The sequence below is a fragment of the Magnolia sinica genome, chromosome 2 (assembly GCF_029962835.1).
Source record: "Magnolia sinica isolate HGM2019 chromosome 2, MsV1, whole genome shotgun sequence".
NCBI lineage: Eukaryota > Viridiplantae > Streptophyta > Magnoliopsida > Magnoliales > Magnoliaceae > Magnolia > Magnolia sinica.
The window spans coordinates 121876104-121888525 of record NC_080574.1 but is presented as its reverse complement, the minus strand read 5'-3'; the positions used below and the strand labels follow the sequence as shown (position 1 = coordinate 121888525).

At 37.6% G+C, this 12422-nt stretch overlaps 1 non-coding gene across 1 annotated transcript; it reads right to left on the bottom strand.

Moving 5' to 3' along the window:
• Window positions 1-6533: 6533 nt before the first annotated feature.
• LOC131238308 (small nucleolar RNA R71) lies at window positions 6534-6640 on the bottom strand. The gene has a single exon (XR_009167711.1). It is a non-coding gene; the product is annotated as a small nucleolar RNA R71 (small nucleolar RNA).
• Between the last annotated feature and the right edge of the window lie 5782 nt (window positions 6641-12422).

Below are 12422 nucleotides of genomic sequence, written 5' to 3'. Positions count from 1 at the left end.
GGACCAGGGGGCCCACTGTAATATTTATTCGCCATCCAAATAGACAGGGGCCCACGGTGATGTTTATTGCCATCCAAACTTTTCATAAGGTCATGGTCAGGGGCCCACCGTGATATGGTTCACAAATCCAGTCCACCCATTATGTGTGTCCCACTTGGCTGACGGTTTAGACCAAGTTTCAGCTACATCCAAATTTCAGGTAGGCCCCACCAAGTGATTTTATATGTTTTAGGCATGTCTTCACATGGTTTTAGATGGTGTGGTCCACCTGAGTTCCGTATACGGCTGATTTTTGGGGTGGCCTCTTGGTCCGAGGGGACCCATCAAATGCATGGAGTTGATGTTCGAAATGCATCACGGTGGGGCCCACAATTGGGGCCGTGAGGGCCAACCCAACCGTCTGCCGCTTGCGCCTGCGTGCGCTCTGCAGCAACAGCACTACTACTTCCCTTTTTTTTTAAAAAAAAATTATTTTTCTACATATTTTCATAGGTGGGGCCCGTATTGGGTAGATCCACTTTAGCCATTGGAGTCCATGGTCCAAGACCGACCAGATGAGTCCAATATACGGCCTGTTTTTGGCGAATAGAAGGATCAAGTGGGTTTCAATGGTAATACCGCTATTTCCTATGGTATGGCCTGCCAGAAAATGGGATTAACTTCATTTGTCGGTTCAACACCTAAAATGAGCTAGAGAATGGAATGGACGGCTTGGATTATATATATAAATCAAGGTGGGGCCTACATGAATGGCCCACCCCAAAAGCACCTTTATATATATATATATATATATATATATTTGTTAGCTTGAAGTACACACCCACGTCAGTGCTCCATGTTAACCAACCATGTCCAGCGTCCAGGGACGCTGGGCGGTGCAAACACAGGCGTCATGGTGGTGCTCCACATGTACGTGGCCCACCTGCATGTATATACATATATAATATATATCTTATATTATATATATACAATATATATTATATTATATATATATCATATATATATTATATAAAATAATATATATATATATATATATATATATATATATATATATATATATATATATATATATATAAGGAAGGGTGTATTGGGTCCATCTAAACAGTGGATGGTGTGGATCATCACCTGCAATAGGGTGGGCCACACCGTCTGATGTTGATGGACGGGGTAGATATAACACATATTAGTGGGATCCACACCATCACAATGAAAAGAGGGAGAGAGAGAAAAAAAATAAAGAGAAATAGGGAGAGATCGGTTGAGTAGAGGGACCCCGCCACTATGGACCCCTCTTTAATCACAAACACATACACCAAGTTGGTCCCGTCATAAGTAGGCCCCTTAAAGAGAGAATTAATGGTGGATCACCCACCTATCGGTCTTCTTCTTGGTCCCTTAGCCTCCTTAGCTCCTTGCCTTTACTTTTAATGGTGGTAGATGATGGATCAACGGTTGAGATGGGAGATGAGAGAGTAGGAAAAGTGGGCCACACTTGGCATTTGGGAGAGAGAGGGAGGTTGGACGTGGGATGTTGCTTGGGAGATTTGAGAAATGAGAGAGAGAGAGGTGATGGGAAGGATAAGAGGTGATGGAGTGATGTGTGATGGGTGATGGGTGGAGTGATGGGTTGTAAGAAAGGGATGGGTGGAGAGAGAGGGAGAGTTGACTTTGGGAATGAGAAGGGATGGGTTGATGTACTTGGGGTATGGAGTGACTTGACTTGTATTTAACATTGATTGATTGATTGATTGATGGGACATATCGTAGAGATTCCCTCGATATTCGCAACGCACGGCGTTTTCTTCGAATTGAACGCAGGCCCACATCTCCTAACCTGGGTATCGGTTCGGTGCGCGAGTCGCGGCGATGATGTGGTTGCTAAGATATAGGTTTCGGTTCGAACTGACTTCGGTATGCGGGACCCGATTTAGGATCTCGCGCAAACGTCGGATACGGGTCGAGGATTGCCAAAATTCTACCGGAAGGACCGCGAAAGCTAACAAAACGGTACAGACTAGGACACAGGTCTTACATTTGCCCAGCTCGGCTAGCTTGAGTCATCAGCTCATGCTCGTCTCGGCTCGGCCTTTAAGCTTGGAACAGTAGCTCGGCTTGGCTCGGCCAGTAGCTCAATCTGGTTCGAGCTGAGTTTTCGAATCGAGTTCGAGTTCGAGTCTTCAAGCTGGTTTCGAGTTCAAGTTTTTGAGCCGAGTTTCGAGTTCAAGTTCGAGCTTTGAGTCGAGTTCGAGTTATATATTGACTTTGATTTGAATTTGAATTCGATTATCTAATTGAAGTTTGAAGTTGAACAAAATAATAAAATATATAAAATACATAATTTACAATTAAAAAGCTTCGATAACTACACTATTCACAAATTACAATTTACAACTAATAACCTCTATAGGAGGAGTGCCTTCCTAGGACATAATTATAACTTCCTGTATTGTCATCTGATCCATTCGAACTACTATCTAATTTTTCATATACATATTGGTTCACTTCCTCTGAGTCAGAAGGCGAAGAGATGTTTCTTTCATGCTCTTTTATACTTTGAATTAGATTTTTCAAACTTTCTTTATTTGAAGATTTGTACACAGTACCCAATGCCTTATAAAATTTACCAAGACGGGTGAGGAACTTTAATTTGTTACTCTTCTTCTTTTTCTTACTTGTCGTACTTGATCATGTTTCAACATCATGTTGTCTTTGAGGATGTTGTCTTTAAGGATATCGCTGAAGTCTAGAAACCTCTTCCATACTGCGTTTTAAAGCGAGTTGGAATTGTTCTTCCTCTAAAGCTTTTAGTCTGACTTCCTCATTTTGCATCTTCCGCGGAAGTCATTCGTGTACTAGATCCAGAACTAGAAGGTTTGGATGGAGTGGAAGGTTTTCTATTCGAACCTAAAAGGGCCTGAAAAAGAATTTGGACATCCTTAGGGGCATTGGTGCATGGTTTTACATCACCACTTCGACATAAAAAGTGTAACCGAAACTGATTAGTCTTTTTCACAAACTTTACACCACATAAATCACACACAATCTTTATTCTTCCAAACCTTGGTGGCAATTCGAATAGGGAAGCATAGGCCCAAATGTTGGTCGATGGGTTAGATGATGACATATTTACACTCAATTTTTAATTAAAAAAAATTAGAATGTTGATAAAGAATTTGAACTTGATATAAGAACAAAATAAAAGTAATATAAATATATAAAAATATAAGCAAATGAACGGTAGTGAGTAAATAATTATTAAAGTCTTATAGACCACATTCCACCACTTTCATGTTTCAAGTTAAACAATATTACATATCATTCAAGTTTCAATAAAAAAGAAAATAATTTAAAAACGCCTTCATGTATTTGTTGTTGCAGGTAGAGACTCGTCATGAATCTCAATATCTTCATCTTCCTCATCATTAATATCATCTCCTCCCCATATCGGATGCAACCAATCTTCTGTATAAATTAATGCTTCAACTGTATTTAGTGAAAGTGAGCTTCGATACTTGCTCACAACCCTGCTCCTTGTGCTAAATGTGGATTCTGATGCCACTGTTGAAATTGGTATTGATAATATGTCCCATGCCCTCACAGATAATGTAGGGTATTTTGATTCACTGACCCTCATCTTCCACCATTCTAAAACATCAAAGTCGGATCGCATTATGATTGGCTCATTGAGGTACAATTCTAGCTCTGATTCCTTAGTCTGAACTCCTATTTGTTCTTGTGCCAAGTAAGACATGTATTCATTTAGCACATCCTCATTATCAGGTATAGAAACATCTGTATCTCTACTTTCTTGAACACCTGCTGCAGGTAAAGTAGTAGCATATGAATTGTACAAATCTTTGAGGGCTTGACGAACCTTGAACGTCTCCACTGCCGCTATTTTAGGAGAATAAATCTTCATGAAAATAAACTTAACTAAGCCCATATTACAACGAGGATCAAGAGCAACTGTGAAAGACCTTGAACGTCTCCACTGCCGCTATTTTAGGAGAATAAATCTTCATGAAAATAAACTTGACTTAGCCCATATTACAACGAGGATCAAGAGCAACTGTGAAAGACATCACCAAATGACACTCGTCCCAGTATTTTTCAAACTTCATTTACATACCAACTGTCATCTGTCGTATAAAATCTAGACCCGCACTGGAATTTTTTTGTAAAGCATCATTGATCTTCCAAAAAGATGAAAGAAACAGATTCCCAGTTGGATACTTATTCCCGAAAAAAATCTTCATGCAGTCGTATAAAACTTTGAAAAAATTGTGAACTTGTTTTGCTTTGGGCCAATCATCTATGCTCGGCAACCTAGAAATGCAAGCTATAATTCTATTGCCATATCTAACATTTTATAGGTCGAGTTCCAACGTGTATGTTGAGACTCAAATATTGCATAATTTTCTCATTTATATCTTGGTTTTATGAACATAAATCATCTTAATATTCTATTTTACTCATGTATGTGTTGCAAGGTAAATTTAAGAGCTTGGATTGAAAAAGGGTGCTAAAAAGTAAGAATTTGATGCTAAAAAATCACTAAGGCAAGGGATGGATCTTAAGAGATCAAAATTGAAGAATTCACATGCCAAAGATCCAAGAAACCAAGCGAGGAATGAAGAGGATCGAAGATTTGAAGTGAAGATCCTGAAATCGTCCTGAAAAAGTGTATCTGAAGCTATGAAGTTTATTTTGAAAAACTACGTAGCAGGAAGTCTGTTTTAAACGAACTATGCAGCGAGAAGTCTATTTTGAGAAAATATGTATATTTGAGGCGTTTTCTAGGGTTTTCAACTTTGTACGAAAATTGGAGTTCCCTACTTATAGGGCCTCCTAGGGCATTCTTAAACATCATTCAAAGTATTCAAGAGCAATATTTAGGATTTTTAAAGAGTTTCTAGTTTTATTAAAGCTTTATAAGTTGTTTTTTTTTTTTTGAGATCTTTTTTATTTGCATTTTTTTCTTCTTTCTTTCTTGTTGCTTTTTATTTCTGCAATTTAATTATGTTTTTCTAAGTTCCCTCTAGCCCAAGCTAGAAGGGAAGCACATGTGTTTATTATTTCTCTAAGATTATGATGATTGATTGTTTTAATGATGAGAAGAATGGTGTATGCATGTTATCTATTATTTAGGTTTTATTTTTTATCCTCTTGTAAGATCCATATGTTCCCATCATATGAGATCCACATTGATGGATAGGCTTACCCTAGATTAATCAGATTTCCTAGATAGGAGATGTTCTCAACCTGTTATATTTCTTTGATATTCATTATCCTATAGATATTGAATACTTAAAATCACTGGCGCTAGAGAATATATGTCAATGGTGCAAATCCATTATTTTCTAATCTTTTATATCATTTATTAAATATATAAACTGTTTTATTTTCCGATTAGGCTGACTATAGTGCTCAGATCCTAGTTGTGTTATCCAAGTTATCATGATTTTGAAACATTAACCTATGTGTGGAACTTTGAAGCTTGGGTGTTATTTTATTCAGTTGAATTACATCCATTCAAAAATTCCAAAATCAAATTATTAGATTAATTTTTATTACTTAGTTTGTTTTGCATTTGATTATTTTTTTCTTCTCATAATTCATCTCCCTGTGGGATCGACCCTGTATTCACGGGATACTACTTACGAACCTCTGCACTTGGAGGCAAGCAATCAAGTTTTTGGCGCCGTTGCCGGGGATCGAACCCGAGTCACCCGCGTGACAGGTGGGAATACTCATGGTCGGCTCTGCCACCTGGGTTGTTGATTTATTTTACTTTGTGGACTGAACCCTCATGGTCGGCTTTGCCACCTGGGTTGTTGATTTATTTTGCTTTGTGAACTGAACCCTCATGGTTGGCCCTGCCACCAGGGTTGTTGATTTAAGTTTTTATTTTTATTTTAAGTATCATACTTATGATTTGAATTAGTGGTATTTGTTGTGTGGTGTGGATAGTTTATATCCCGTTGGAGTAGAGATAAAAACAATCGACTCTCCTCTGAAGGGGGACTAGTTCCAGGCCTTTATTATTCACTTAAAAGAGGCACTCAACATCACTTGGATTCCATGGTAGACCTAGTTGATAATCTAAATCCAAATCTGTCAGATCCAACTATAAATCAAAATAATCCTCCTCTTGAGGATGAAAATGAAGTTCATAGGAATGTGTTAAACCAACCACGGACTTTATGTGAACATTTACACCCTGAGAGATCAACTTTACCATCTTGCATAGTGTTCCCTGTGATTTTAAACCAGGTGTGATTCAATTAATTCCTAAATTTCATGGCTTAGATTCTGAAAGCCTCTACTTGCACCTCAAGGACTTTGAGGAAGTAATTGCAACGTTACAAGTAAGCAATGGCAATAGGGATGTACTTAAGCTTAGGTTATTCTCATTTTCTCTAAAGGATCGGGCCAAAGCATGGCTCAACTCTCTAAGACCTAATACCATCACTTCATGGCAAGCCTTAAGTAGAGAGTTTTTGAAAAAGTTCTTTCTCGAGTACAAAACAAATGCACTAAAACAAGAAATCATGTCATTCTCCCAAAAGGGGAATGAACTATTTTTTCAAGCTTGGGAGCGCTTCAAAGACATTCTAATTACTTGTCCACATCATGGTTATGAACCATGGCACGTGATTGATGCTTTCTGAAAGGGGCTCACTATGAATACCCGTCAGTTCATAGAGATGATGTGTGGTGGAACCTTTCTTGACAAAGATCATAATGAGGCTTGAGATTTTCTAGATATGTTAACAGAGAATACTCAGACATGAGATGTCTCTGCTAAATCAGACCAAACTAGACCCATTCCTAGAGAGAAAGCGGGAATGTATGTCCTAAGAGAGGAAGACGACCTTAATGCAAAATTCACTGCATTGGCTAGAAAGGTCGAAGCCTTGGAAATTAGGAAGGTTGATATGGTTAAAGAAACACTTTCTTAGGTAATTTTTGTAGCATTTGTGGTGGTACAGACCATGACACAAAGGATTGTCCAATATCTCAGTTGTACAAAATATCATGCATAAGCATGATCAAGCAAATGCTATAAATAATTACCAAAGGTCAGTTATGCAACCAATGGGAAACACGTACAATCCAAATTGGCGTAACCATCCTAATCTTAGTTGGAGGAATGGACCATAAATTAATGTACCCAATGCACCTCAAATGCCTCCACAAAATAACTTCTTTGGGGCACCTAACAATGCACCATATGTGCCCCCACCAAAGCGATCATCTGTGGAGGATACATTGACTACATTCATGAACTCTCAAGCTCAAATAAATCAGTCTGTAATCCAATCAAATCAGGAATTAAAGACAGCTGTGGCTAGGATTGAGACTCAACTAAATGCTAGGGAAAAAGGCACCCTTCCTTCCCAACCTGTGTCAAACCCTCGAAACACACATTTCATTGGATACTCAAATCCAAGTGAACTACATTATGAACAAGCTAAGGCCATTATTACCTTGAGAAGTGGAAAAGAGGTCGATAACAAGATAATGCAATCGGTAGAAATACCGGAGGATGGGCCACTATCTCAAGAAAATGATGAACCGACTATGGTTCAAGAGCCGCAACAACAAAAGGATAAAGAGACTAAGTCATATGAGCCTCCAGTTCCGTTCCCATCTAGACTTCGGAATCCAACTGTCCCCATGAAATATCAAGAGGTGTTGGATGTGCTCCAAAAGGTTACTGTCAATATTCCTTTGCTTGATGCCATTAGACAAATTCCATCATATGCTAAATATCTCAAGGACTTGTGCACTGTAAAGAGAAAATTAGATGTGCATAAAAAGACCTTCCTTACTGAGAAAGTGAGCGCTATCATTCAACAAAGGGTTGTACCCAAATACAAAAACCCGGGAAGTCCCACTATTCCTTATATTATTGGGATTTTTCAAATTGAGCATGCTTTGCTAGATTTGGGTGCAAGTGTCAACTTAGTATCTTATTCGGTTTACAAACAAATGGGGTTAGGTGAGCTTAAACCAACCACAATTACACTCCAACATGCTGACCGCTCTATTAAGGCACCAAGGAGAATTTTAGAGGACGTGCTAGTCCAAGTGGAGAAATTCTACTTTCCCGTAGATTTTATTGTACTAGACACTGAACCATGTGTAAATGCTAGCGCTCAAGTTCCCATCATTTTAGGCCGCCCATTCCTAGCAACTTCAAATGCAATAATAAATTGCAGGAATGGAATGATGAACTTATCTTTTGGTAACATGACTCTAGAGCTAAATATTTTCAATCTATGTAAGCAGCCCATTGATATTAATGAGATCCATGAGTTGAATTTCATGGACTGCTTGATAGAAGAAGAGGAATTAGAACCTAGTCTGACTGATGAATTGATTCAAGTCATTGGAGACTTGAAAAATTCTGATTTAGAAAAAGTGCTTGCTGAAATTTCTGATGATAATGAGAGCACTATCACCCAAGACATTGGTATGTACCAATGGAGACCGCGCACTCAAATCCTATCTATCGAGGACTTGCGACCTCTGTCATCAACAACCAATGTTCCAAAGCTTAATTTAAAACCACTACTAAATGAGCTTAAGTATGTATACTTAGGTGAAAATAAAACTTATCCTAACTAATGTGTGATGCAAGTGATTATGCCATAGGGACTGTTTTGGGCCAAAGGAAAGATAAACGGCCCTACATTATTCATTATGCGAGTAAAACTCTAAACTCGGCCCAAGTGAACTACTCAACAACTGAAAAAGAGTTACTTGCAGTAGTTTTTACTTTGGATAAGTTTAGGTCCTACTTGTTGGGATCCAAAGTGGTTATTTTTATGGACCACTTGGCTTTGAAATATTTATTATCTAAGAAGATGGATCCTCCTACTCCAAGAATTTGACTTAGAGATAAAAGATAAGAAAGGAGTAGAAAACGTAGTGGCCGATCACCTTTCTAGATTGGTGTTAGATGATTCCACTGAGGAGATACATATTCAGGACACTTTCCCTGATGAACAATTATTTACGATCTCCAAATTGCCTTGGTATGCGGATATAGTGAACTATCTTGTAACGGAAAAAATGCCATATCATTTGAAGTCACAAGATAGGAAGCGTTTTGAAATTGAAGTTAGAAACTTTTTCTGGGATGACCCGTATTTATATAAATATGGGACTGATCAAATTTTTAGACGTTGTGTCCCAGAGGATGAAGTTCGAAGTGTTATTTCTTTTTGTCACATGAAAGCATGTGGTGGCTATTTTTCTGCTAAGAAAACCGCTGCAAAAATCTTGCAGTGTGGTTTTTACTGGCCCACCATGTTTAAAGACACCCATGCTTTCTGTGTTGCTTATGATAGATGTCAAAGGTTGGGAAGAGTGTCCCGGCGCAACATGATGCCTTTATCCCCAATTTTACCATTGGAGATTTTTGATTGTTGGGGTATTGATTTTATGGGTCCATTTCCATCTTCTTTTGGATTTCTTTATATATTGGTTAGTGTAGACTATGTTTCAAAGTGGATTAAGGCAGTTCCAAGTAGGACCAATGACAACAAACTGGTCATACGATTCCTCAAGGAAAATATTTTTGCTAGATTTGAAACTCAAAGGCCATCATTAGTAATGGTGGGTCTCACTTTTGCAATAGAACATTTGAGGCTTTAATGAAGAAACATGACATCAAGCATAAAGTGAGAACCCCATACCACCCACAAACGAGTGGGCAAGTTGAGATTTCTAATTGGGAAATCAAACACATTTTAGAGAAAACTATAAGGCCAGATAGGAAGGATTGGTCTCTCAGACTATCCGACGCTTTATGGGCTTATAAGACTGCTTATAAGACCCCGATTGGAATGTCTCCATAAAGATTGGTGTATGGGAAGGCTTGCCACTTGCCTGTGGAATTGAAACATAGAGCCTACCGGGCAATAAAGAAATTAAACTTTGATATGGATCAAGCAAGTGGACAAAGGAAATTAGAGTTGAATGAATTAGAGGAGCTGAGGAGAGATTCCTATGAAAATTCTAAAATCTACAAAGAGAGGACCAAAGCTTTTGACAAAAATATCCTAATGAAGAATTTTGAACCTCAGCAAAAGGTCCTATTGTATAATTCTCGTCTCCAGTTCTTTTCAGAAAAGTTAAGATCAAGATGGACAGGCCCCTTTATTGTGAAGAATGTTTATACTCATGGGGCTATTGAACTTGAGAATCCACGTAATGACAATTTGTACAAGGTTAATAGTTAGAGATTGAAGCCTTATGTGGAAAACTTTCATTTAGGAGAGGAGTCTGTCCCTCTTCATGAGCCAGAATATTCAGAATGATACTCCTGGTCTGACGGAGCATTTGTGTAGGATTTGTATCATATTCAATTTTTTTAGTGTCACATAGCAGGTGAGTTTTTCATGGCGGGTATTATCCACCCTTTCTTTTATTTTTATTGTTCTCTGCATTATATTATCATTACATTAGGGACAATGTAGATTTTAGGTTGGGGGGTGTGGATAGTCATCCATATGAAAGTTTTTTTTTTGTGGTTTCAGTTTATTTTATCATTACTTTTATTATTTTTAGGTTTCAGTTAAGTTTAAGTTTTTTTTTTTAGGTTTATGAAAAAAAAAATTTCAACATTTTCAAAATAATATTTTTATATACAAGAATGTGAACATGATATTATGCGAATTCCAAAAGCAAAGTTAATACTTAGTCTAGGTTGATAGTAGTCCAAATTCTGACAACTGAAAATTATAAACTTGAGTTCAATTATCTAATCACTAGTTTAAAGTGAGTTGTAATTTGATGTACTGAATTCACAATACACCCTAGCTAACTAAGTGAGGAATATGATATGTGAACTAGAATAACAACTTTTGATTCAAACAAGATTGAATGAACTAGTATCATTGATATATTTTTAAAATAGAGAATATTAAAGGAAACAAAAGAGTGATGGAAATTTTTTATTATTATTATAGAGCATGAATGCAATGACTATAATGACAACTAAGAGAATTCACGATAGCTCAACTTGGCTTACATATTATCTTTTTATTCTTTTAATTTTATTTTTTTTTTTGATTTTTTTCCTTAGAAGTAACGCCAAGAAGAGAGATTAGATCCTCACCTATAGGGAGCAAACCTAAGGTAGAGATTGTACACCCAACTTTTTCAAATATCATCCATGGGGAATCGAATCCTCACCTATAGGGAGCAAACCTATGGTAAAGATTGTTCGCTCAATCTATTTGATTTCTCAAGTTGGTTCCTTTCGTATTTAGTGATTACCAAGTTAATCCTTTAATATCGAACTGAAACCTTAATATGCAAGCGAGATGTGTTCTGCTAATTCATGACTCAATCAATATTTACAAATTCTAATAATGGATTAACAATTCAAACTTAGCTGTGAAATTTAATAGATAACTGAATCCAAGAGTCATGAAGTACCAACATCACATATCTTGAAATTCTAAGTCCAAGATGGTCGTCAAGATCGCTTCGAATTCATATGAATTTCTAGAAAAATTTAAAAATTTTCACAATTTTCGTTCAAGACCAAGAAAACACTGATTAGGAAACCTAATCTCCCACCTCCAACCAAAAATCTACATTGTCCTCAATGTAAAAAGAAATAGACATGCAATGCACATGAGACAACGGGAAAAAAAAAAAATAAATAAATAAATAGGAGTGATGGAAAGATAGTACCCGGATGATGAATCGTGAGAGACTTTCCAAGAGATCGCAGCATGGAATCCGGTCAGCACGAGAGAGAAAGTGACACAAAACTAACAAAAATAAACTCCTACCTATACCACTTTCGCAGGTGCTCTCGATTGCATTTAGCATATGCAACAAGCCTTTAAACCCCTAGGTTGCCCCTAGTGGACGAGTTATAGTCTCGTGAGGGTTTGCAGAAATGTTACCCACAAACATTGAACTGACTAATGATGACATAAAATGAAGAACTGGGTTGCCTCCCAGGAGCGCTAAGTTTACCGTCTTCAGCCAGACAAATAAAGCAACTACCCTAGTCCTAAGAAAACAGGAAACCTACCTATACCTCCATCAGACTAGGAGATCAATCCTGGTAAACAGGATCAGTCAGAGGCATGGACATGTCCTCTGAATCAAATTTCTCGACAAATGGTTTCAATCGATGTCCATTGACTTTAAACTCCTTGCCATTGTCGGGATCTCTTATCTCAACGGCCCCATGCGGAAAAACAGTGACAACAATGTAAGGGCCGGTCCAACGAGATCGAAGCTTACCCGGAAAGAGATGTAATCGAGAATTGTACAAAAGGACCTTCTGACCAGGCGTGAATGATTTTCGCAAAATATGTTGGTCATGAAATGCTTTCATCTTGTCCTTGTAAATTCTCGAATTATCATACGCATCATTCCGGATTTCT